Raw genomic sequence first — 25,020 nt, 5'->3', positions numbered from 1 at the left:
CCCCCGTGAGGTGTCAGCCCATGGCCAGCTGTAACAAGTGCTGATAAAGAATTAAGAACGCAAAACAACAAAACCACTTCCTTTATTATCTTACATAGCTGCCAAATTGCAAAGAGGGAAAAAGGGGCAAACTGGCTTTATGGGCCAGACTGAAACACCCCCTACCTGAGGGAGCCCCCCTCGAAGCTGTGTTCCCTGCGGCCCCCTTCGGGCCCTTGCCGCTGAGGAGACCTGGACCCCACCCCAGTGACACTGAGCGCTGGTGGGGAGGGGGCAGTAGAGGTGTTCTTTCCTCCAGGTCTCCCATTAGTGGAAGTCAAGAAGCCTTTGGGAGCTACTGGCACCGACGTGGCCCTTTGCCTGGCTGTTGAACGGGAATTTAAAGGCAGCACCCCCAGAGGCTGCTCACAGTTGGCTTGGAAGCAGTGCTTGCAGAGGTGATTGGCGCCCTCGCCCTGCCGGGGGGCAGCCGTTCTGAGAGCCTCCCTGCCCGCCTGCCCTGTGCTTTCTCAGTGCCCAGAGGGGAGGGTGTGATTCTGCCCCTGGGAAGTGGGTTCTGTCGGCCCCTTCTGTGGTGCAGGGTGCAGGGCTGGGGCATGCAGAAAATGGAGCCTGACTCCCAATACTCGGGCCGCGTGGGCACTTTGCAGGCTGCTCTGGACTGCGCAGACCTAAGTGCAGGCATGTGTGAAGGGGGGCGGGCAGTTGGGATGCAGGAATCCAGTTCCCATGGATGGTGGCTTTCGACTTTGGGGAGAAAACGGTCCGGAGCACCCGTGCTGGCTCAGTGCAGCCAAGAGCCGTTATTGGTTCCTTACATAATGTATTTGTTTTTCATTAAGCCATTCAGATAAGGTCTTATTAAAGTGCCATGTATTATTTATCGTGTTTCTTATGAAAATGAAGTGAAGGGAAAATTCTGTCCTCTTCGTGGGCCTTTGCAGGCTTCCCCAGTGCCAGTCAGGGGAAAAATGCAGGCAGCGGGGAGTTCCCATCAGCACAGCAGTTCGCTTGAGGCAGAAGAAGGCTGAGGAAGGGGACCCAGCCCAGGAAAGGCAGAATTTTTGAGCTTTTCTTCCACATATGTTCTGTGCTGCGACTTTTTACCTTGATTTTGTGAATTGCAATGTTAAAAAAATAATGAATGAAAGAGGCAGAAAGTCAGAAGAGGATGAAGGACGAGAAGAGTTTATTCGTAAATCGGGTCTGTCTGAGCAATGGGGGGTTCAGGGGAAATATATAGCAAGAATTTTCAAACTCATCACTGCTCCCCACTGCCTTAACACTGACACCTCAAATGCCAGTCCTCGCCTGCCCCTGGTCCGTCAGCTCAGCTTCACAGGCTGGGGTCCCCTCCTGGGTTCCAGGAACATGGGAGTCCAGGCTCCTGGACTCTGGTGTTGCAAGGTGAGGAGGAGAAACGGTCTGGTCGCGGCCTCCTGTGGCCCTAGGGGAGGCTGTGTGGTCACTGACGACGCTTCACAGCAGAACAACAAAATGGGGCTGCGGACTCCTTCATTTCCTTCCTTCAGAAAGCAGGCTGGCGGGTGACGCTCAGCCCGGCCCGGCCCTTGTCCTTTGGCAAAGCGTCACGTCACCATGCACCTCAAAGAGCTCAAGAGGGGGTCCTGGTGACCACTCCCAAGTCCTGCTCCCGGGGTCCCCCGTGTTCCTGGGGTGCACTGTCCCTGGGCAGGACAGTGTCAGTCTCCAGCAAGGGTTCGTGCCGGGATTTCAGCCATCAAGAGAAGCTGTTCACACAGCCTCTCGCTCTGAAAATAAAAAAATTCAATCACTAGGTCCCAAGCTATATAAAAAAATATGGCCACTACCCCTGAGCACTTCACTGCAGCCAAGGATGGGCTTTATTTTATTTTATTTATTTTTTGCAGGGACCAAGGATTTGATAGTCTTAATATTTTCTTTTGATTTGCAGATCCCATCCTGCTTTATTGCATAAAGACGAACGAAATCTACTAATGAATAATTATTACTTCATAAAATAAAGGGGAGGGGGTACCCTGCTGCAAGGGCAGAATGCTAATTTGACCAAAGAGGACTGGCCATGCAAGGGGGGAAAAATGCCATTTGCTGGCTGCAGCCCTCAGACTCATCTCTTATCAGACTTGGACTTCCCCAGTCTGGGCATTGGCGGTGTGAGAAATGCCGGGGTCCTAGGCAGGGAGAAGCCCCTTCCTCCTTCCCTGTAGCCCTGGCGCGCCAGCCCTGTAGCCCTGTCCCCCAGCACGCGGGAGGCGTCTCCCTTTCAGGGCTCCAGGCGGCTTGGTGTGCTCCAGGCTGCGGGGCCAGCCCCTGCGACGAGAGCTGCGCCCCCGAATCCTGGGGGTGCACAGCCGCCCCCACCGCTGCGGGAAGGGGGCGCGAGCCTCGCAGGCAGCGCCCCACTCGCGCGGCCCCCGCGGTCGGTCCGCTCCTCCTCTGCGCCTCCGAGGGAATCCCATCGCTGTGTTTATCTGCCCACGAGTCGGGCAGACCCACCGCCACCGCCACCGCCACCAGCCTCAGCCCGGGTCCCAGCTGGCCGCTCAGAATGGTCCGGCTCGCCTGGAGGCTGGCGATGCGGGGCGCTCGCTAGCTTCCTCACCCGCCCCGCCGAGATTTTTAGCAGACACAATTTGAATTTTGGTGAGTCGCTTAAAAAAAAAAAAAGGCAAAGGGGAGGGGAAAAAACCCAACCCTGCCCCTGGACCCATTTGACAAATGAGGAGGCAGGCGGCATCAGCACCTACGGAGAGAGCCTCGGTGTGAGTCCAATTCTCTCTCTCTTCCCCTCTCTCCCCCTTCTCCCTCTCTCCCCCTTCTCCCCCCTCTCTGGAGCCTTGGCTCCCCCCTCCAGCATCTACGGGAGGGCACCCCTCTACCTTTCATAGAAGTTGCCTTTGCTCTCTTGCATCTTCGTGGGGGCCAGGGGCGGGGACATCTCCCACTTCAGGGGGATTCAGGATCAGGCCCAACAAACCGGGAGAAGACAGCCGCGGAAGAAACAAATACTTTGCGACCCTTTCTCTCTCTCTCTCTCCTCTCTCTCTCTCTCAAGGGTTTTAGTTGGAAGCCCATGAACGCGAGGATCTAGTAACCCCAAAGGGAAGGAAGCGAGGGAGGGGGGACTCGCGGGGCGCAGCGGGGGGAGGGGGGAGAGAAAGAGAGAGAGAAGAGAGACAGCCGCCGCGCCGGGTTTGGACTTAGATAATCAGCAAAATTTAAAAAGAAAAAAATTGTAGCGCCAGGCAGAGCTGCGCGATCCTTGCGCGCTCCCCAGTCCTGCTCGGCGGGCGCCAGCCAGACGAGATGCAGCATCCTCTGACGGGGGCCACCTGCGTGGCGCTCCCCAACGTGGGCATGTGTCCCCAGCTCTCGTGTGCCTTGACTTTTATGTACTTACAGCAGGTAAGGCGCGCGACCGCCCTGGGGCCGCTGCCCGGGCTCCCGGACGCGGCATCCGCGTGGCTGGCTGCGCTCCGGTCCCGGAGTGGGGTGGGGAGGGTGCCCCTGCGCTCCCCCCGAGCGAGGACCAGACCCGGTCTCCGCGCCACCCACCCACCCACCCGGACTCGTGCAGCTGGTTTTGCACCTCTCGGAATACTTTGCATGCCTAATTCCCAGCTGGGGTCCTGGGAGCTGAGAATTGCAAACTGCATTCGCCTTACCGGTGTCTCCTGTCAGTGCGTTCCTTGGCCGAGGCCCCTTTGATGCTAAGAGTTTGCCTCTTTGTGGAGCCAGAGCGCTGGAGTTTTGATTCAGCTGTTTTAATAGGGAGGACAAAACCCTATATAGGATAGTGTGTGTGTGTGTGTGTGTGTGTGTGAGAGAGAGAGAGAGAGAGAGAGAGAGAGAGAGAGAGAGAGAGAGAGAGAGAGAGACTCTGTATTTGTGTTTCCTTAACTTTGCTTGGGCTGTGCTATATTCAGTGGGAAGCTTTGGATTTCTGGAGCGTGTCAGCCCCAGCCTGCAAACTCTGGCGGCTGGGCTAGGGCCGGCAGGCCGTCCAGGAGGCAGCCTTTGTTGGCCTGTGCAAAGCTCTCTCTGCCTCACTCCCCTGGCTGGTCTTGCTCAGGGAGCCTGTTTACCCCCAGTTCTGAGCGCCTGTCAGGGTCTTGCCTTGTGCTTCCTTCTCCCCCTCTGAGTGTCTCCCTGGACCCTCTGCTGTCTCTCTTCCCCTCCCCACTGATGTGTGAGTTGCTCCTGGGCTTGGGGGAGCAGCTAACCAGGGTCTGGGGAGATAAGCCCAGGGCTCTGCCTCGAGGCAGGGGCGCTGGGTCGCCTGGCAGGATGGGAGGGCTTCTGTCCTGCAGGCAAGGAGTCCTGTCCCTTCTCAGGATGCTTCCACCCTGCTCCATCAAGGGGCAACCGTCATTCACTGTGGCTCCCTGCCCATTTGTGAACGTGTGTTTGTCTTCGCCTGAGCTACTTCTTTCCAAGTGTTCAGAAGGGGCCTTCTCCAAAGACCCTCATTCCAATCTGTGTGGCAGGAACCTAGCTGTGCGCAAAATGCCAGGGTTCTGCTTGGAACATTTGGGTCATTTGTTATCAAGTTGGTTGCCTCCAGAAAATATTTCTTAGGCATATTTTTTTGGTGGAGAACAGGCTTTTTCTGTTGTTTTAATATCTTGGGAACAAATTGGTCTATCCTTTTAAATATTATTTTATTCCATTTCTCATTAAGTAAATTGTGCCAGGAAACATTTCCCCAGAGCCTATTGGTAACATATTGTACGAGCTGCTTGTGCCATTTGTGAACCTTTGCTGGGAGTGTGAGCGAGTGTGTGTGCGTGTGAGAGAGAGAGAGAGCTGTTAGCACCTATATGTGTTTACCCCAGTGACCCACCAGCAGCCTGAGCCTCTGTCTAGAGGCCAGAGCGCAAATGCATTGGCTCAAGTGACTAACATGAGTTGATCTTTCCCTCTTCTCTTCACGTCTTCCACTATGTATTCGTCAACCTGAACAGCATCACCTAACAAACCGGACGCCATCGGGAGTCAGCACAATCTCTTTGTGCATTCTTCTTTCTGAATGCATCAAGCTTTCTGCTTTCTAGATCGTTAAGATTGGTTTGCTCATTTGGGCAAACTTAGGAGACAGTGACTTAGAGCGAGAGGTTATTCCCACCACGGAAAGGGCAAGGATCTAGGAGAAACAGAGGAGCCCAGCGTCTCCAGGCACCTCTTCCAGGAGGAGACACCCCTACTCTGGAGAGGGGAGGTTGGGAGGGAGAGCTGGCAGCCCCGACAAGTGGGGGTTCCTGGGAAGACAGAGGGAGAAGGCTGACGTGCTTCCAGAGTTATCCCTCCTGGGGGCCTGCGCTTCAGTGAAAGCGCTCACAGGTGACGCTGTGATGCTGTTAGAGGCCCTGTGTGTGTGTGTGTGTGTGTGCGCGAGCATGTGTGTGTTTCTTCTGAGCCTCACGCAATGCCTGAACTGTAGTCCATGCAGACATTTATTTTTGCCTGTCATTTATTTTTGCCAGAATCAGGCTTCCTCACCACTCCCCCACCCCTAAAGTTTCCATCCCAATGGGGGAAGGAGAGGAACTTGGGGTCTTTCTCCTGCCAGCCACCATCCAGAGCTCTTGTGCAGACGCTGATCTTATCCAGCGCCCAGACAACCAGCTCATGCGGGCTGTGGGCATTCAGCCCCGTTGCACGCTCCTCCGTGCCCGCTCCCCGCACCGGGGCCTTCCCCCACTGTGCGGCTGCAGCCATTGCTGTCTCTGTTTGACTTTGATGACTGGGGAGTTCATCTGTGCTCCCAAACCAGGCAGATCAGTGGGTGAACTGGGCAGCGTCAGTGATAAACGACACCTTCCTCGGAAACATTTTATTTTATTATTATTGAGACAAAAACAGATCAGGAACCTAGCCGTCCCCACCACCCATTATATAAGAAACACTCCAAAGACAAGTGTCTCGTTGAGCAGCCGGCATCGGTCTGTCCCACAGACGCACGGTCTGGAGGGGTCACCGTCCCGCTTCCCTGGGCCATGGCACCCGGAACGGAGCTTCCTGTGGCGTCCAGTATCTTTGGAAACCACCATTTGCTTTCTCCACCCCAGCCCTGACAGCAACCTTCTTCCCAAACTCTCCCGGATTTGTTCCTAAAACAACTCATGAAAACAAAAGTCAATCGGTCGCCCCAGCCACCGAGTCTGTTCTGAATGGCCGCGTGGAAAAGACCAGACCCTTTTGCCACAAACCACATACTTGTTCGCGTCGGGGTGCGGTGACTTGGGGGTTCACATTAGCCGATTCCATTTCATTCACTGTATTTCCCAGTAACTACCTTAGAGGGTGGCTCTGCTCTTCCTGCTCAGCCTCGACCTCAAAGCTTCCCGCAGCATGCACCTGCAAGGGCCCATGGTGTTGAATGGCCCGCTGTGGGCGCCAGGCCAGGGAGCACACGTGTGGGCTGCCGCACAGCCCCCTCCTGCACGGGCTTCGTGGCTGTGACCCTTTTTCTGGGAGCAGTGGCTGGGCCCAGCACCCAGGGAGAGCCCGGGCCAGGCTGCGCCCTCCCCACACTGCAGTGGTTTGCTCCTTGACTTCCTGATGGCTCCTTGACTTCCTCCCAGGGCCCTCATACTCACCTTTCCCCCAAGGCAGAATCTGCCCAGCTCCAGAGTGGGCACCTGTTTAAACAGCCTTGCTTTGAGGTAAATTCTGATCCCAAATAAATCTCACTGGAGTGTGTGTGGGAGGGTGGTTCTCAGAGAGTAAAACCACACACACACACACACACACACATATTTGGAGAGCTTGGGGCCCATTGTAAGGCCCGGGGAGCCACCGAGGAGCCCCATGTCCTGGGAAGGCCAGGGGAGGTGTGGATCAGGCCCCCAGATCTGTCTCTGAGGCACCACCTGCATGCGCGGACCCCCAGAAGCATGCCTGCCTCTGAGACCTCACCCTCAAGCAGGACACTCCAACAGCACAGATACTGAGTTTTCCCTGCCCCTAAACTACCCCCAGGACCACACAGTGAAAACTTCCCATCTCATCTGTCAAAGGCGGGTCAGTCAGAAGCTCTTATCACCTGAAATTTAAAAACCAGTCAAAATGCTTAAAATCCACATCATGGGAGGGGGGTCCCGAGGGGTTCTAACTGGGGCCAGGCTGCTGTCAATATCTGAAGATGGGTCATTTTTCCCCCTTAATGATGATCCATGCGGTTTGTTTTAAATAGTGAAGTGGTTTGTGCAAAGGGTAATTCCTGGTAAATGAAGCCATTGCTCACACGGACATGTTCAGATCGAAAGCAATTGAACTGGAACCTGCAGATCACCCCTTCCTGTCTTTAATTAGAAACCGGCTCTAGGAGCAGATTCCCAAGAAGATGGACTCCCGCCTGGGGTCTCCACCGCCTGGCCCTGGCTGCCGTGCTCCACCGGAAACCTGCGGCAGGCAGTGCCCATGATGTCTGCGTAGAAAAGTTCAATTCTCATTCCAGTTAGCTTGTGCTCTCAGCCTGATGATTTATAGGGGCCCAAATGGCATTTTATCACCTTCTTTCTTCTTGACTTAATCCCGTGTTGATTTATTAGATGGTGCTGTGGATTGGGGGGGTCGATAGTGCCAATAACGCAGAAAAGAATTAGGATAGATTATCTCCGGCTCTGAATTGTTGCAGAATGAAGTGTCTGCTCCCAGCCCTGGCCCAGCCTGGGCGATGGTCTGCGGGAGCCGATGCCTCGTCTCTTTCCGAGAGATCTGGTGTCCTAAATCGCTCAACAAGCCCATTGCCCGATTCTCTGATTTTTTTTTTTTTTTTTTTTTGCCCACGGAAGGGAAGCATGCTGAGACAGTCTGGGTCTTGGGGCCCGACAGGCGCAGTCTCGGGTCAGCTGGGGCTTGGCCTGAGCCTCCTGCTATCCGGAAACTTGGGGGCGGGTATTGATTGCAGGGTTCCTCGGGTAGCCTCTGCCTGCAGATTATTTAACGTGACATTCAGAGGTGAGGATGGCGAGCATCTGGTAGCGCCGAGATGCCGGCGGGCGCCCGGGAGCACTCCTGCCATTCCAGGCGGGCGTCAGAACACACGGCCCGCGCCGCCAGGGCCGAGCGAGAACCCGCCATTGTGCGCGCAGCCATCTGTTTTCCTCACAGCTGGCCCTGGAGTAATTGTCCAGTAGCTGATGGGCTGGGGGCAGACATTCTTTTTTTTTTTTTAGGGTTTTCTGATTCATTTAACCAGGCTCTCGGCCCCCAGAGGAAACATAATGCCTGTTTATTCATATTGGCCGGGTAAGAACAGTGTAGTTTGTCAGGCAAATAACAGTCTTCTGGAAGAGAAAGAAATTGCAGCATTGTAAACAAAATCAGGTTGGTGCACACGCCCGCGGGGGCCGTGGCGGAGTGGCCTCCACGCTGGAGCAGCACTGAGCGCGTGGGCGTAATGGCCCCATCTGCACAGACCTTTTTAATGGACCAGGAGAGGTGTCCCAGCGCGCTGTTTAATTCAATTAAGAAGAGCAGAGAAAGTTCCATTCATCAATAAAGTTTCCTGTTTCCGGGAGCTGCCCCAGAGAACTCTGTGGCTGCGGGGGGCCTGTGACTTTCCTGCACCAGGGCTCAGTCAGCCCCGCGCCTCAGCGGCCCCTGACTGGACAGTGCACCAGGCCCGCAGGCCAGGCTCCCCCCCTCCCCCCCGTCCCCAAGGAGGGAGCAGCAAGCCCCCAGCTCACCCCCCCTGGAGGAGGCTCTTCCCACCGGACCTCACATTCAATTCCCAAGGCTCAGAGAGCACCCAGGGCTGGGACTGCAGGTTGTGCGCAATGTCTGTGGGGAGAAGGAGCCCATGCTGTCTGCAGCCCCCACCTCTCCTGACTCACTGGACCTGGCTGACTCCCAGCAGGTGGTGAGCGGAGACCACCATGATGCCTACCAGTCCTCTGATCCCCCTTGTGGTCTTCGCTTACCTTATTGCTCTTAAGTGCCAGCAGTTTCCAGCACATTCTACTGGCAGTGACAGGCTGGTAGTACCTGTCCACTCTGTAGATTTTTCTACCCGCAATGCCTAGAAAAAAATGCAATGTATAGTAGTTGTTCAATTAAAAACAAGAGCAATGAATGAGTACTTTGCTCTGCTGCAGTGTTTCCTGGCACTGAGGGTGTTGTGGCCGGCAGTGAAGAGAGGGCTGTGGGCACCTGGCTGGCGCCAGGAAGAGAAACAGAGGGAGCAGAGGACTGAGAGGTTTCAGGGAGCGGGGAGGCCCTGCAGGCCAGTCAGGGCAGCTGGCTGGGGGATTTCTCAGGTTTCATCTCATGGGTGGGGCGTGGGAGGTCTCACCAAGAGTAATGAAGTCCTCACGGGAGCCAGGGAACAGTGGGCCAGCGGAGCAGTGAGAATGTTCTGGAAAGGTAGACGGACGGGTGCTCATACCTGGTCTGCAGAAGACCTTGCCGGAGGCCAGAGCCGCGGGCAGGTGGTCAGCTGGGTCCCAGTGGGCAAAGCCAGGCTCCGTGCCCGAACTCTGGGGCCGTGTTGAAATGAGGCAGGTGGGGAGGAGAGAGACTGGAGTGGATGACCCTTCAACAAGTCAGAGGAAGCCACTGGTCTGGGTGAAACCACGGGAAGTTCGCAGACAGGGGTAGGGAGAGCATTTTGCTGGTTTGGTCTGTCCACGCCTCCCCCAGGTGAACGCCTTGCGAATAATAAGTGCGGTCCTTGGACTTTCTAAACTCGGTGTGCTTGGGCCTCCCCTTTCTGATGGTCACCAATCCACCCACCCTCCCAGTTGATAGCTACTTTAAAAAAATTAGCTCATATTTTCAACTTTCAAGTACTTAAATCTCACCCAAGACAAATAGAAATACCTGCCCCAGAATCAGCTGCCATATTTTTTCCAACATGCATCGGAATAAATATTTACCCATTCATGTGTTTACTCATCCCGTGTTTGCTGGACGCTGTCGGGTGCCAGCTGCCCTTCCAGGCGTGCCTGGAAGCCAAGCACGGGCCTCCTGGCGGGCACGTGAGCCCGACTCACTTATCCCTGCCGCACTCTGAGCCGTCCGGGCAGAGGCTGTTCTGCAGAACCTTGCCCAGCCTGCTGGGTCTCCTGGGCGTGCCTGGCCCTCGGCAGGTACTGCTTCTGCTCCCTCCTTCCCTGACCTGCAAAGACCAAGACGCTGGTCACCTGCTTGCTGGGCAGCCCCCACTCTCCCCGCTGCCAGGGCGCAGCGAGAGGACACAGGCGTCTGGAGGCGCGGGCCTGGGCATGGGGCTGAGTGCTCCCACTCCCCACCAGGCTCTGGCCGAGGGGAAGATCTTATTCTTTATGTTGTGTTCAAACACACACAGAATCAGAATTAGTTGGAGGCCGAGCGGGACGCGGAGGTAAGTGTGTGCTCAGGAAGGGCTGGCTTGCCTTCTTCCTCGCCGAGGCAGCTGCAGGAATTAAGTGCCTCGGATTTCCCAGTACTGATGAGAGAATGCACTGAAGGTTTAGTCTTAATGAGCCTTTTCTTTTTTGGCGTTTGATGTTCGCCTGACTTTCACCTCTAGGACTGGATTCCTCTTATCCAAAACAGCAGCACAAGTCGGGCTCTTCCTAGCTCTGCTTCCTGAGCTCTGCCTGAAGCTAGGCATGAAGGGGTGGGGGCTCTGCTCTTTAGCAAGGGGGAGGGCTGAGCCCTCCCCCCAAGTCTTTTATGTACATGAAGTACCCCAAAACAGAAGGAATGGTGAGGTCCACGGTCTGGAGAATTCTGGACCACCTCACAACATTCGGTTAAGACACTTACCTCATGGGAACCACTTAGCAGCCTCCAACCCCCAGCTCAGGATATGAAAGAGGGTGTCTCTAGAACCTTCTACAGGATAGAAATCGGGAGTTGAAGGCTGAACTCCGGTTCGGTGATGCAGTCCGCTGACCCCGCTGGGTCCAGCAAATCGTTTTTCTGGATCTGGCGCCTTAATTACTTCGTTAGCAAAATAGGGATTAAAAATAATTGTTTCATACTACTTTTTGAAGACCAACTCTGAGCACCATGCCTGGGACAGAGAGAACAGCAAGAGACACTCGTTAAGGGGATGGAGGAATGAATACTTGAGGGTGCTCAAGAAAAGTAGCGTCTCTATCGGAACTGAACATACATCTAATTTTCCATTTCTCCCCAACTAATGGGATCAAGGCTTGTGCAGGACACAAAGAATCGGGGTCTTGCTTTGTGGGACCCTCCTGCTGGAGCCGGGGGCCCCTCCCCCTCCTGTCAACTGTCAGTTCTGCTGGTGGTGTGGGATTGTGTGTGCCTGCACGGCTCAATTAATGCTCGGTGACAGGAGGAGGGAAAATAAAAATTGTCTTGCTCTTGTCAGTAGCAAAGTTATTTACTTTCAAAAGCTGACAGAATCACACTGCAGGGGCTTCATTTATTTCCATTCAGAATGTCATTATTTTGTGATGCAGGGGACGTGGGCACACGCTGAAGTTTATTCCCACCAGCTCGAAGGTGGCGGGTGCCTGCTCAAGTGGGGGGAGCCAGGGGGGTACCTGCAGGAGTTCTTCCGGGGCTCAGGGAACCCTGGGCGTCAGTGCACCCGGCGGGAGCGCCGCTCCAGGCTCGGGCAGACTGGCCAGAGGACACGTGCTTGTTTAGCCCCGGGATCTGTGCCGGGAGAGGGAGAGGCAGCGCCAGGGGCTGGTGAGGGGCTCTTTGCTCCTTGTCACTCTTTATCTGAGCCTCTCCTGCCGTTGCTGCACACACAGAGCGCACGCGGGAAACCACTTTGCTTTGGGTCGATCTGTTGTCACCACTTAAACTCTCTGACAGGTGCTCTCATCCAAACAATCAGTATAAAACTCTGCAATTTGGGGGGCGTCCTTCTGTCTCCTCCCCTCCCCCACCCCACGTGCTGGCAAGGAACACTTAACATGGGGAGGGTGGTGTGGGGAACTTGTGTTCTTTGAGGTGCAATGGCAGACGCTTCCACTGGGGGTCTCCGTGAAGAGCGTGTGGCTCAGGCTGCTTGAGGACACGCTTTCTGCTTTCTTTTTCTGGCGCCTACTTTGGTCTCCTTCAAAAAGTGAGGTTCCCCAGGAAACAGCGGGAGAGGCGGCTTCTGGGACCATTTCAGGTGACCGAAGGATGCAGAGTCCTCCACAGTGATGATAATACTAAAATAATGGCGGTAATGAAAGAATCAATAACTTTTATAGAGTGCTCTGTGGCAGGCACACGACTAAGCACTTTTCCATGGATCACCTCATTTAATCCCCCACAAAAGGCCTCCGGGGAGTGGATATTAATCGTTTCGAGCCTGAGATGCAGATGGGGGCGTCGGTGGCCAGGTCCATGCCGGGGCGGCCTGTGCCCCTTCCGGCTGGGCCTGGGCGTGTCCATCTGGACCGCCCCGGCCTGGCAGGGTAGTGCCCCGGGATCCCCGGCCTGAGCGGGGCTCCGGCTCCGGCTCCGGCTCCGGGGAGACACTCCCCTAAGCCGAGTCGGTGTCTAAAGGAGAAAAGGCGACACTTGTCGGAAGGGAGACGCGGGAGAGCTCACGGCTCAGACCTTGGGGTGATCTCCTGGGGGCGGGGGTGGGGCCGGGGCGTTGTAATTACTGCTGAACAGCTTTCAGGCGGGTGAGGGCGAGGAGAGAGAGGCTGATGGGAAGCGGACGGGAAGCGTCGGCTCCCAGAATGATGGAGTGCATTTCTCTGCAGCCAATTCCAATCCCCAAGTCCCCGGTGTGCTGACGAGCTCTCCAGCCACACAGGAAATGCAGTCACCGCCCAGCTCTGTGTTAATGATTTATACACCCGCACCTCTGCTCCTTCACTGGCGGGGCCTGGGCGTGTTAATAAAGGAATTTCAGGGACGGGGTCCCAGCTTGCCATGCTGTTCTGCTCGGTGCGGTGCAGACTGCTTCATAAATCACAAGAATTTAGTGCTGCACAGTCTCCCTGGCTCCCGAGATGGCGTGTGCGCGCGCGCCACCACGTGCAGGGAGGGCTGTGTCTAATGAGATGCACCTAGGGGGTACCCCCGCCTTTCCGTAAAGAGGGAGTGGGGGGGTGCTTCTGTCTGAGGTGTTTCAGGGGTGATGGGTCTGTTTCAGAGTCGTCACGGCCCTATCAGCTTCCCTTTCGGCGCTCTGCGTTAGGGTGTCGTCTGGGAAAATGGGCTGGCAGCATTTTATTAGCATAAAGACACGCAGGCCGCGAGAGGCCCCTTCCTTCTGCGTGAACACCAGCCGCAGGCAGGAGCAGGCGGCCGGGGAGCAGAAGCCGGGCGCGACAGGACGCAGACCGCAAAGGCCCCTTCCACTCCGGGCTTCCGAGGCGCTGGAGAGATGCCGGGGTTCAAGGCGGAAGACACGGCTTTGTTTTAAGAACGAGCGGGGGGCATGTGGTTGCCGAGTTGCGCATTCCGGGTCTGCGAGGCTTGCTTCTGTCTAGGACGCCAGAGAAAGCTGATCCCAAGCTCAGCTTTGTTGTTTGTGAACTGGACAGGAGGACACAGTATGGCGGAGCAGCCTGCCCAGAGCCCTGGGCTCCGCGGTCCAGATATCTGCGGGGAATCGCTGGCGGGGCTGCTGCCGTCTTGGTTATGCTGTGTTCTCTGAATTATGTCATGTGACGCGTGCTGTGTGGTTTTATTTCTTTATTTCTTTCTCTGTAGCACCGAGAACTGAAAACTAAAAGAAATCTGGGTGGGAATGTGAGGGGAATAACAGAACATGTAGAGAACAAGGGACTCTTGAAATATTCTCTCCAACGGCGTTATTTTTGTATTAGGTGGAATCTTGATTTTAGGGACTGTGCCTGAGCGAAAGAAAAGAAGATAGACGTTTCGAGAATAACCGTGTTCATGTACAGAATTCCCGAGTCACGCAGGCATGAATGAGTGATTGGCTGGACAGACGGAGGGGTGGACGGACCCGTGGACGGATGGGTGGGCGCAGAGACATCCAGCTAGCCCCACCCCCAAGCCAGGACTTGAATTCCTTTTGCCCATGTGAAAGTTTTGGTGACTGGTTCTTATTAATTCTGGTGAGAAAAAAAATCAGAAGTGTTTTTGAAATGGTCATCATCAGTGCTTATGAAACTGACAATGTATCCAGATAGTCACTTGAAAAGACTATCTTTTACCGTCTTCTCTTCCCGCTAAGTGGGGGCAGAGCTTACATATTTACACAAGCAAATAAAGGATGGGACCCACACTTTTCCTCTCACGAAATACGATACAGCGTTTTGGGCTGGGAAGGCAGGTGCCCAGCAGTGGGGCGCTTACATTTACATTGTACTGGCTTCTGTGTTTGCATTTGTCCTCCTATTACATGGAACCATGAGTGTCTCATTGTCTTTAATTGTGTCTACGAGGCACAAGACAGCAGTCAACATCTGCTCCATTGTTTACTTGGTTTACACATAGCTTTGATGGGTTATTAAACAATCTATTTTTCAAACCGAAAACAGAGAAACCAGCCGAACCCATATTACAGCATTTTTGTAAAGACCCATTATGCAATTAGCACTTGGGATTTGTGCAAAGCTGGTGATTCACCCAAATAAACATCCCTTTATTCCGATAGCTCTTCTTAGCTTTGTGGAAAAATATCAATTTCCCTCCCCCCAAAAATCGCATTTCCTTCTGAGTCACGTGGCCTGCCAAGATGATGTGATGATGTGTTCATGTGAGGGAGGGATGCTTCACTTTTTAGATCAGAAAAAGAGCAATTTTCCAAATAATGATGTCTTTAATTCAAGCCAGCAATTATTCTATTACATAAGAAACTCTTGGCTTACAAATAAGGCAGACTTTTAAGAGTTGATCCTGTACTACTGGAAAAGAGACGTGAAATGTTCTTAACCTTTTGTTGGCTCTCCGGAGGCGGTCTGATCTACCGCTGCGAGACACTGCATGGCCTAGAATGGTGCCTGGAACCTCCGCCGTGGCTACCCAGCCCCCTCCTTTTGCTGAAGTAATTGGTTAATAATTAATTCACTTGCTCATTCCTTCAACAAATATTTCTTTAGCCTCTGCTATGCCTCCGAAGCCGAGCTAGTCACTGAGGATCCAGAGCTGAGGAAAATCTTTATTTTCCTTCATGGAGGCTTCACTCTCATGGGGAGATGGTGCTAGACAAGTCATCGCTTTGGAAATGGGGCCGCAGTTGTGACCCCGGCTGGGGGTGAAAGCGCCTTCCCCGAGGGGTGTTTGCATGGATGGAGGAAGTGCACACAAGGGTGGACGTAGGGAAGAGACCAGAGCCATGGAGGAGGGCAGCCCCTGCCTGGGCTTCTTCAGTGAGAGAGAGGTGGGGGGAGTGGGACTGTGCGGACGGTGTTGTGGGGGTGAGGTGCTCGTCCCCGAGGAAAAAGAGCGAAATGGAAAAAAGCACAGGGTTTTCAGTAGAGGATGATTGTGGTTGAATTTAGCCTTTAAACAGACCTGTTTGGGCCTTCTGTGGAGAACTAAATCATGGCAACTGAGGCTGGACCAGGTTGAATCCAAGTGAAGCGTGGGTGGAGGTGATGGTCACAGGACTGGCGGTGACAGGAAACCGGCAGGTGTGCAGTTTTGAAAAGAAGCCTCGTGTTCCTTGAGATCCTGTCACCATCCCCACAGCCCCCAGCCGAGAGAGCAACAGTCATAATCTAAAAGGGCTGACCTGGGGCTGGCGAGGTAGTGGGGTCCCGGGTGCACTGATGGGGTTGGGAGCTCCACCAGGAATTATGGCTGGCCAGTTTCAGAGCCCCTAGGCCCAGGCTCCCTGAACGGTCTCTGGCGGGGCTCAGACACCCCTTGATTGGTCCTGCACTTTGCTTAGTAGCAGGCTCCTGCCCCAGAGCCACACCCCAGCGCAAGGGTGATGCTCACGGACTGTACTTGATGGGGTGGCCACTCCTGTCTTACCAGCACACTCCCAACATGGCAGTGAGGGTGTGAGGCCACCACCCCACCTCTGATGAGGGTAGTATAGGAGTGCACTGCACCCCTTGTCAGGCAAAACTGACTTTGACTCTTGAAAACATAATAAGCCCTGTGGCCCGGCTCTGGAGACATGAGTCTGAACCTCTCTGAGCTTAGTTTATGCAGGGATGGAGTAGTGGTCACGGAGGGTCAGTGACACTGGGTTGTTATGAGTATCCTTGAGATAGCGCTCCCAGCGGGGCACCCAGCAAACAGAAAGAGCTCAGTGTCAATGTTTTTTCTCTCGGTGGTGCATGCGCTAGTGCTGGTGGTGATGGTGGGGAGGTGGTGGTGCTGACTGAGCTAGCAATGGTGATGGTGGTGATGAGAGTGGCAGTGATGCTGTTTACTGAGTGAATGGTGGTGTCCATAGACTTAATGATGATGGTGGTGATGATGGTGATGGTGATGGTCATGGTGGTGCTGATGGTGATGGTGCTGGTGGCGATGATGGTGATGGTGCTGGTAGTGATGATGGCGGTACTGGTGGTGATGATGGCGGTACTGGTGGTGATGATGGTGATGGTGATGGTGGTGCTGATGGTGATGGTGGTGATGATGGTGGTGATGGTGGTGATGGTGATGGTGGTGGTGTTTACTGAGTTAGGGATGGTGCTGATGGTGGTAGTGATGGTGGTGATGATGATGGCAGTGGGAGGGGGTGTGAGGTGCCTGAGCCAGTGAAGGTGATCATGATGGCAGTGGGGATGGGGATGATGGTGATGTGTAGAGGTGGAGCTGTGGGCAGTGCTGGTGGGTAGTGCCAGTGCAGGTGCAGGTAGTGACATAGGAGGAGAGGTTTGGAGATAATGGTGATACTGGTGAGGATGCAGCGTAGCCTGGAGTTTCCCTCCTGAGTGCCTGGGTTGACACTGGGCTCCACTCTGCCATTTGCCATCTTGTGTACCTATTGGCAAAGAACTGAACCTTATTTTGTGTCAGTTTTCTCATCTGTAAAGTGGGCACAATGAGGTTGTCAGGCATTAGGATGACTAAGTAAATTACTATTTGCAAAATAATAATAATAATAATAAAAAGATACAGCATAGCCTTATTCTAATAAGGAAGCTCTTGGGTGTACATAGAACCTGCTTGTTAAATAAAGGACCTGGTACAGAGAAACATCGTAGCGAGGGTGCTCGTGGCTTCTGGCCTGCTTCTTTCTTCTTGATTTCCCTTTTCATGCCAGGCAAGAAGGCTACCTCCCATCCCACACTGCCAGGCCCACCCCCAGCCCTCCATGTGTCCTGAGTATAACAGGTGTGTGGTGAGCCAGAGTTCTGGCAGAGAGCGACATGAAAAAGACTCCCAGTAATTACAAAAATAACAAGGAGGGCTGCTTAGCGAGGTAGGCAGATGAGCACACCACTGCCAGAATGATAAATGGCGCCTGCAAATGTTAGGGCCCGGTGGGAGTACAGGAACATATGGGAGAAGCCGCACTAGAGGCTGGGCACCATCGGTGAGTTTCTGAGCAGTTAAGGAAGGCCACTGGGGGCCAAGGATGTTCTGCTCTCCTTTTCCCTCCTACTTCTCAATACTTCAGTTCTTTTTTGTCCCTTTGTTCTATTTAGGTCCTGAAAGGAGCCTTCATCTCTGAGGCTAGTCACAGCGTCTCTGAGGAAGTGAAGTCTGGTGGTAGTCCTAAAACAAAGGCCCCCACCCTCCGGCCTCTGAATCTCCCCACTGAGCTCTATTCAGTGTTGTTGGGAAAGAGGGGAACGGACTCAGTAAATCTCACATGGGCTGTGGACTTGTTGAGTCAGATCTGTGATGGGGGTTGTGCAAAACGCGCACCCAAAGTGTGTGCATGTCAGCCCTGGAGCCGGCGGCTGTCCCTCCGAAGTGCTCTTAGGAGACGCAGCTGCAGTAGGCTGCCTGTAGGTAGATGCTTCTGTGTCTGGGTCTGCCTAGAATTTGGGGACTGTGCCGCCGTCGCTGGCGTGGCTCTGCCACCCTGGGAATTCTCTGGAAGGATATTTTGGATTCTTGTTCCCCGCCCACACGGCTTTTCCTAGGACTCCCTTAGAAGAGGCTTCAGCATAAGTAAGGCATGGCTTGTGTTGTGGGGAGTCTGCAAGGTGTCCACTCCTTTGCAAACTTCAGGATTCCTCACTCAGCAAACGCATGGACTACTCTAGAAATGCAAAGCATGCAAAGGAAATAGGGTCAGGAAGCAGACTGGCATGGCTTTGGCTGCAGGCCTCCCACCGCACTAGCCACAGGTGGTGAGAAATCTGAGTGGCACCTCTGGGCTGCCGAGCAGGGCTGTGAGGAGCAGCGGTGCTGGAGAGTTGGGGAAAGATGGAGTGAGGTCAAGTCCTCAGGATGCTGAGATGGTGCTGGCTACTTTGGGAGCTCTGGAAAAGGGTTGGTTTAAGGAAAGAAACCAGAGGTTTCTGGGATGACTTTCTCTTCTGCATGTGTGTATGAATCCACGATGCTTGCCTTCACTAGTGAGTTAGTCCAAAATCTATTAGTGGCAAAGGACAAAAACCCAACGCAACTTAGCTAAAAAACAAAACTAAACATCAACAACAAACACAGGGAGATTTATGTTTGTGAGTCTGGAGATTTGGGTTAGCCACTGGGAGTGGTCACCTAAACGCCTGGTGTCCTATAAATGGACAGGGCTGGGCTCAGATGGACCCATTCTGAGTAAAGTCGCACACATGAAAGTAGACTGGAGTCCAAGGGGTGTTTCAAGTGCATTGCTGCCTTGTTTAGCTGCTCCCCACAACCCTGGAAGGGGGGCTTTGATCTCTGACTTTGTCAGTGAATTAATTGGGATTCACAGAGGTTATGTATCTTGTCCGGGAACACAGGGCCATGACTTGTCAGAGTCAGAATCCAAAGCTAAACGTAGTATGGAACCACTATCGGTGTTGCTTCCCAAGATGATGCCGGCTATTAATTTTTAAAACCCTCTATTTGGTGTTACTCAGTTGGGGACCAGTTGTCTTTCTTTAAGAGGTAGTGTGGCATGTGAGATGAGGCTGCCTCATGGGCTGTGTGGCCTTGGCGAGGTGACCTCGGTGTGCTTCAGCCTCTGGGCCAGTTATGGGGCAACATCAGGGCTCACCTTAGAGGGTGGTCACAAAGAGTAAATGAGCAAGCCCACAAAGCATAGAAGGTGTCTGCAAATAGTAAATGGTGTCTATGGATGGTGGAAAAATACCTAAAAATAGATTGGAAAGGAAGACTCAGAAAGGAAATGAGGTCACTCAGTGTGGTTCCTCTTTTGATGTCCCCAGAGCACCTCAGAAGGGCACAGCTAATCTGGGAAATTGGACAGTCCACCTGTCAGAGGCTTGCTAACCACCAGCTGCCTGCTGTGGCATCGGGGAGAAGCCATTGCAGTGGTCAGCCCTGGCTCGTCCCTTCAGTCGGTCAGCTTCAGGGCTTGGCTCCGGGGGCGTCATCTCCATCCTCTCAACAAGACCAGACGGCCTGCAGCTCTGAGCTTCCTCCTGCACGCTCCGGCCTGGCTGGAGGCCACCCTGCTGCTCATGGCCCTCACAGCATGCGGAGGGTGTCCGTTTCCTGTGACAGCTTCTTATACGTGAGCAAGAGGGAGGCATCTGACCTGGTTTTTCAATACCCGATGCCTTAGCTCACCCCCATTGTCTGACCTCTTGCCTTCATGAAAACCTCAGCTTTGCGGGGACATTGTTCACGTTGCTCGGAGCGTCAGGTAACGTTCACCAAATCCCACCTGGAAAGCTCATCAACACCACCCACTGAGCAGCCGTGTGGATAGTGACCAGAGCCAACACCAGTGAGAGCCATGCTGCCCACTCTCTCCTTTAGAAAGTGCAGCGTGTTCTGACTTTTGGCTTCAAAATCTGCTAGCTAGGCACAGACCCCTCAGGGACACAGTGATGAACTCCGGAGGGGGCATCAACATCACCCTACAATGAGAAGGAGAATCTTGAGTTGTGTGCACTTTGCTGGGATAACGGGAACCCGGTTCTGAGTGGTTCATGATTAAAAATATAGGATAAGAACCATCACCATAGAAGCATCTTTCGTATGAAAAAGAGCCACAGGCCGTCAGCCCTGGAGGTTGAGGTGAGCTGCGCTCACCAGAGAGAGAGACCCCAGGGGTCCTCTTTGGGGCCGTGTCTCTCCCTTTTCTCCTTGCATGGGGGCCCTCACCCATGGCGTGTGGCCACGTTCCTTGGGTCTCCTCTCGCCTTGGAGGTTCTTCCCCAAGGCCTGGAGACTCTGTGCAATGTGCAGGGGCCAGTCCTTCTCCAGACTTGAGGGCCAGCCTTGTCTTCCTGGCGTTAGCTTGTCTTCCTTTGTCTATTCACATGCTTGAGATGCTATTCACATGCTATTCACATGCTTGAGATGGAGTGACAAGTGGGGGCTAACGACGAGGAGACTACTCAGGTGGCATCTGATCTTCTCCGAGTATTTTCATCACCATAGTAGACCCACAGTGGGCTTACACTGGCCCTTAGCCAGGGGGTGCTGCTGCTTCCCTCACAGTGCAGCTCTGCCTTTCTAGGTCCAGGAACCTCTGCTCCCTCATCTCTGCATGCCTCAGACTTTCATCTGTAATGCGGTGCACTTAATAGGGGACTCTTCATATGTGGAGAGAGGATGAACTGAAATGACACTGGTGAGATTCATGCTTGGCCTGACATGAGCATTGAGTTGATGCTAGCAGCCACCATGAGGACAATGATGATGATGGTGAAGATGCTGATGGAGAAGTAGGAGTATAGAAACAAGGGCAGCAGGGGTAAGGAACTTGGCACATTAATTCTCTGGAGCCAGATATCAAGTAATGGCAGGACAGATGGACAGATGGATAGGTGGCTGTGTAGCGGGAGGTAGGGAGAAAAGGAAGGATGGAGTGATGGAGGGATGGATGGATGGGTGGGTGGGTGGATGGATGGGTGGGTGGGTGGATGGATGTATGAGTAGGTGGATGGATGGATGAGTAGGGGGATGGATGGATGGATGGGTGGATGGATCGATGAGTAGGGGGATGGATGGATGGATGGGGTGATGGAGGGATGGATGAGTAGATGGAGGGATGGATGGAGGGATGGATGGGTAGGTGGATGGATGGATGGATGGGTGGATAGATGGATGAGTAGGTGGATGGAGGGATGGATGGATGGATGGGTGGATGGATGGATGAGTAGGTGGATGGAGGGATGGATGAGTAGATGGAGGGATGGATGGATGGATGGGTAGGTGGATGGATGGATGACTAGGTAGGTGGATGGATGGATGGATGAGTAGGTGGAGGGATGGATGGGTGTGTGGGTGGGTGGATGGATGATTGGATGGATGGATGGATGGATGGATGGATGGATGGATGGATGGATGGATGGATGGATGGATGGATGGATGGATGGATGAATGAGTAGATGGAGGGATGGATGGATGGGTGGATGGGTAGATGGGTGGATGAGTAGGCGGAGGGATGGATGGGTGGGTGGGTGGAGGATGATACATAATTGGACAATTAGTCATCAGATGTCTGGATCAAGCAAGATCAGATTGGTTTTCCTTACTGAACTTTTCAGGTACAGTTCTAGTTTATGATGCTAACAGGCTTAATGTCACCCCAAGAGGGAGTGAGAGCCGTCTTTGCTCCCCTTAGTTCTTTGATCACAGAATGCTTTCTACCGTGACCCACTGCATGGCTCTCTATGGTGTGTAGGCCCTGTTTTGGGAGCTGTCGATTCCGATGTTTAGTCCTGTAAGGGAAAGGGGCACGTGTGGAGCTCAGGTGGTTTAGGCAGTTCCCAGGAAGTAGAGGGTGAGCGTGGGGTGTGGGTGGAAGAGCTGGTTGCTAGCCCTGGGTGCTGTCTGTTCACAGAGGGCACCTGCAGTGCAGAAGGTGTGAGAGGGCACAAACGCAAAACCAGGGGGACAGGTAATTCCCCCACATTCTGAGGCCCCCAGGGAATATTCCTTTCCTTCTAGCACGTCCACAGATTCCCACACCCAGTTGCCATTCTTCCCCAGGCAGGTCTGGGGCCAGCGCCTGAAGCACTGTTGATCTCGGCAGAGATGATGTGCAGGGCTGATATTCTTAGATTTGCTCATTCAGCCAGTCAGTCTGGCTTTCAGAGGAGAATCAGGTCAAGAAGCGCTTAATGAACCAACAGGAGCTCAGTGCTGCCTGCACCACTGGGGCTTCAAGTTTCCACTGATAATCAGCAACCTCCTCACTTCATAGACCTCCTCGAATTTTCTTTGTGCATCTTCAGAGCCATGTTTGAGGTGGTGGTGTGACCCAGTGTCCTGGATTACTTGGGTTGCCCCTGATTCAGAGGCGCTGCCCGGAAGCCCTCGATTGAATTAGAAACACCCTTCTTTTGTTGCTGGAACTGTGGTCTTCCCTTACGGAAGCTCCAGGCATCCTGGTCACCCCCCACATCTGAATTTTGGGCTTGGGCTATGGAAGGAAGCAAACACTCTCAAGCGAAGGCAAGTCACTGTGGCATTTGCTTCAGTGCTGTTGCGTTTATTTGACTGTGGTTTGGGGGAGAGCAGGTCTGAGCGGGTCCAGTCCTCCAGGTCCACCTCAGGTGTCTACGTGGACATCACTTCAGTCTCTGGACCGCCTTCCAAGGCAGGGTTGCTACTCATTATCTTACTGTACAGATCCCACTTCTGAGTCACGAGCACAATAAGTCACAACCATTGGTGGAGATCGGGCTCTTGATGGGGACACTGAGGCTCCATTGGCTCTTGATGGGTGCTTGTGCAAGGAGGGAACAGGGCTGGGGAGGAGGAGAGCAGGGTGGCGAAGGAAGAGCTGCAACAGAGGCTGTCAGGAACGGGCCAACTTGTATGGGCACCCGGGCACCTGCACCCCGAGACCAGGCCCGGGAGTGTGGGCTGGCAGCTCTTCCCAGGCTGGGCCTAACCTGGCTGGTTGTTCACTGTGGAGGATACTGATGAAGGGGCTGTGACCTGGGGGCCCGTGGTGGGTGGTTAGCTTATCCTTCTTGCTGCTGTACAAGCTTTTCCTTCAGAAGACCACGCTGGCCACCATGACCGGTGCTCCCAAGCGTCCCCTCTCGTGGGACCTGGCTGTCTGTCCTCAGCAGCAGGATGCATGTGGCTGCCCACGGCCTGGCCTCCCATGGCATGCACTGGACAGGGTGGGGGCTGTCCGGTGGTGAGTGGAGTTTACCCGTTTTTGTTCAACTTGTTGCTCTAGAGCGGTCATTGCTGAAGATCTAGCAGAGGTCAGAGCAAAAGGCCCACATTTTGCTGTTCAGCCTCGGACAAGTCACTTCTCTCTGCATCTCTTTTTGACCCTGCACACCTCAAAGGTGATTATCAGGTACTCCTTGAGCAGCCTGTCTATGCTGAGCTTTTTGAGAATAAGGAAAACAGACTGACGGGCAGGAGGAGGAAGAGAGACTCTGGAAGCATCTCTGGATGCAGCTCCCAGGCAGAGCTGGACCCCAGGGGAGAAATCAGTGCTGACCTTAGACAAGTGAGTCCCGAGTGCCGGCGTGGCAGGGCACTGCTGATGGGTCTGCCAGCAGGGTGTGAGGGGAACAGACAGTGGGGAAGCTTCCATGGAGACCTGTGTAGGGTACAACGCTGAAGGGCGACCTGCATGAGGCTAGGAGTGGAGAGCAATTTTACACGGGCACACAGGAAGCTGAGAAATCATAAATCCACCAGCTCCTTCTGAGCACCCCCAAAGTGCCAGGACACCCACATATAGCATGTCGTTTGTGCAGCACTGTGCCCTTGTGAGACGGCTCAAGTGTTACCCTGTTTGACCCTGCAGAGATGGGAGTCAGGGCAGACTCCTCATCGAGATCAAATGTTTAAAAGGGTGACAGCCCAGACCCTGTCTGAGCTTCTGCAACGTTGAAGCACCAATATTTTTCTCTATGTCCAGAGGTCCGAGGACACTCCAAGTGACCTTGGAGAGGCACGTCACGCTAAGCAGCTGGGGGCTCCTTGCTGCCTCTCCGTGGTTTTGAACTTCTTTGAACACCTGCCTGGTCACTCATTCTCTCAGTTCATTTTGGGGGGCACTTCACATGCCTCACTGCCATTCAGCCATCTGGGTAAAAAGGCGCAAGTGGCTTGCTCTTCCTTTGAACCAATCTGAAGGTGTAGTCACACTTAAAGCATCATTATGCAATACCCCGGTGCAGATCGCAGCAGGGGGGGGGGTCCTTAGTTCTGCCTGGGGTAGCAGAGAAAGCTTTGCAAAAAAGTGACAGTTGTGTTAATGCAGCAAGGCTGAAATAAAATGAAGGAGAAGGGTCTTGGATGGAGGGAAAAATGGGAGGAGGGAGGAAAGAAAGAAGGTAGAAAGGAAGGAGGAAGGAAGGAAGGACAGTTCTGGCTTGCAGGCCATTTGTATGGAGAGTTGGATTCCTAAAGAAACTTGGCAAAGACACTTGCATGTGTGGTTTGCAGAACTGGGTGATTTGTAAAAGGAGGTTATTAAGGTCTGCAAAGGTAAAGCAATATTGTGAGGAATATTGTGTGGTGTCCCTGAATACTGTAGGGGACTCTCTGAACCCCAATCTAGCCAGAAAATAGGGTGGTACAAACGGTTAAATGTTCCATACAAATCTGCATTATGAGGTAAGCCCAGTCAATATCAATAAGATAGGGAGTATAATTAATATTGTCAAAGAAACACTCCATTTTATGCTTTTTGTTTAGTTTAGTTTTGTTTTAGTGGTTGATAAATTGGCAATGGATGTTTGGCTATTTTCCAGGTAACAGGGAAAATGGTGGAGACAGTCCCAGGGGACAGCTTCAGTCTCCTGATCTGGGGACAGTCACAGGGGACAGCCTCAGTCTCCTGATGTGGGGAGGCGGCACACCCTTTCCCAGACATCATTGGTGGTTGGGAGAGGAAAATGTGCCCCAAAGTTTCTAGATCAAGAGATTTTTAGTTTTAAATTTAATGTGAGATGCTGCTATTTAAAAATGTGATCTTTTCACACAATTCAGATATATCACCACCACTGCCATCTCCATCACTATCACCACCACCAACCACCATCATGATCATCATCACTGTCATCACCATCACCACAACCACCACCACCACCATCATTACTGTCACCA

General features: G+C 53.5%; 1 protein-coding gene across 9 annotated transcripts in view; it reads left to right on the top strand.

The window, feature by feature from the left end:
• Positions 1-25,020, top strand: part of RBFOX1 (RNA binding protein, fox-1 homolog (C. elegans) 1) — a 1,380,973-nt gene that overhangs the window by 1,045,275 nt on the left and 310,678 nt on the right. Inside the window, exon 1 of one of the 9 annotated variants that reach the window (XM_012731791.1) lies at positions 2,026-2,646. The exons of the other annotated variants lie outside the window; for them this stretch is intronic. The gene's annotated coding sequence lies outside the window, so the exon portion shown is untranslated. Of the gene's footprint in view, positions 1-2,025; positions 2,647-25,020 lie in introns of those variants that run through there. 9 annotated transcript variants of the gene reach the window in all.

This window comes from Condylura cristata, unplaced genomic scaffold, assembly GCF_000260355.1.
Source record: "Condylura cristata isolate star-nosed mole 26May11 unplaced genomic scaffold, ConCri1.0 scaffold00032, whole genome shotgun sequence".
Taxonomy (NCBI): Eukaryota; Metazoa; Chordata; class Mammalia; order Eulipotyphla; family Talpidae; genus Condylura; species Condylura cristata.
Note: the sequence above shows the minus strand (reverse complement) of the source record. Positions and strands in the feature narration are given on the sequence as shown.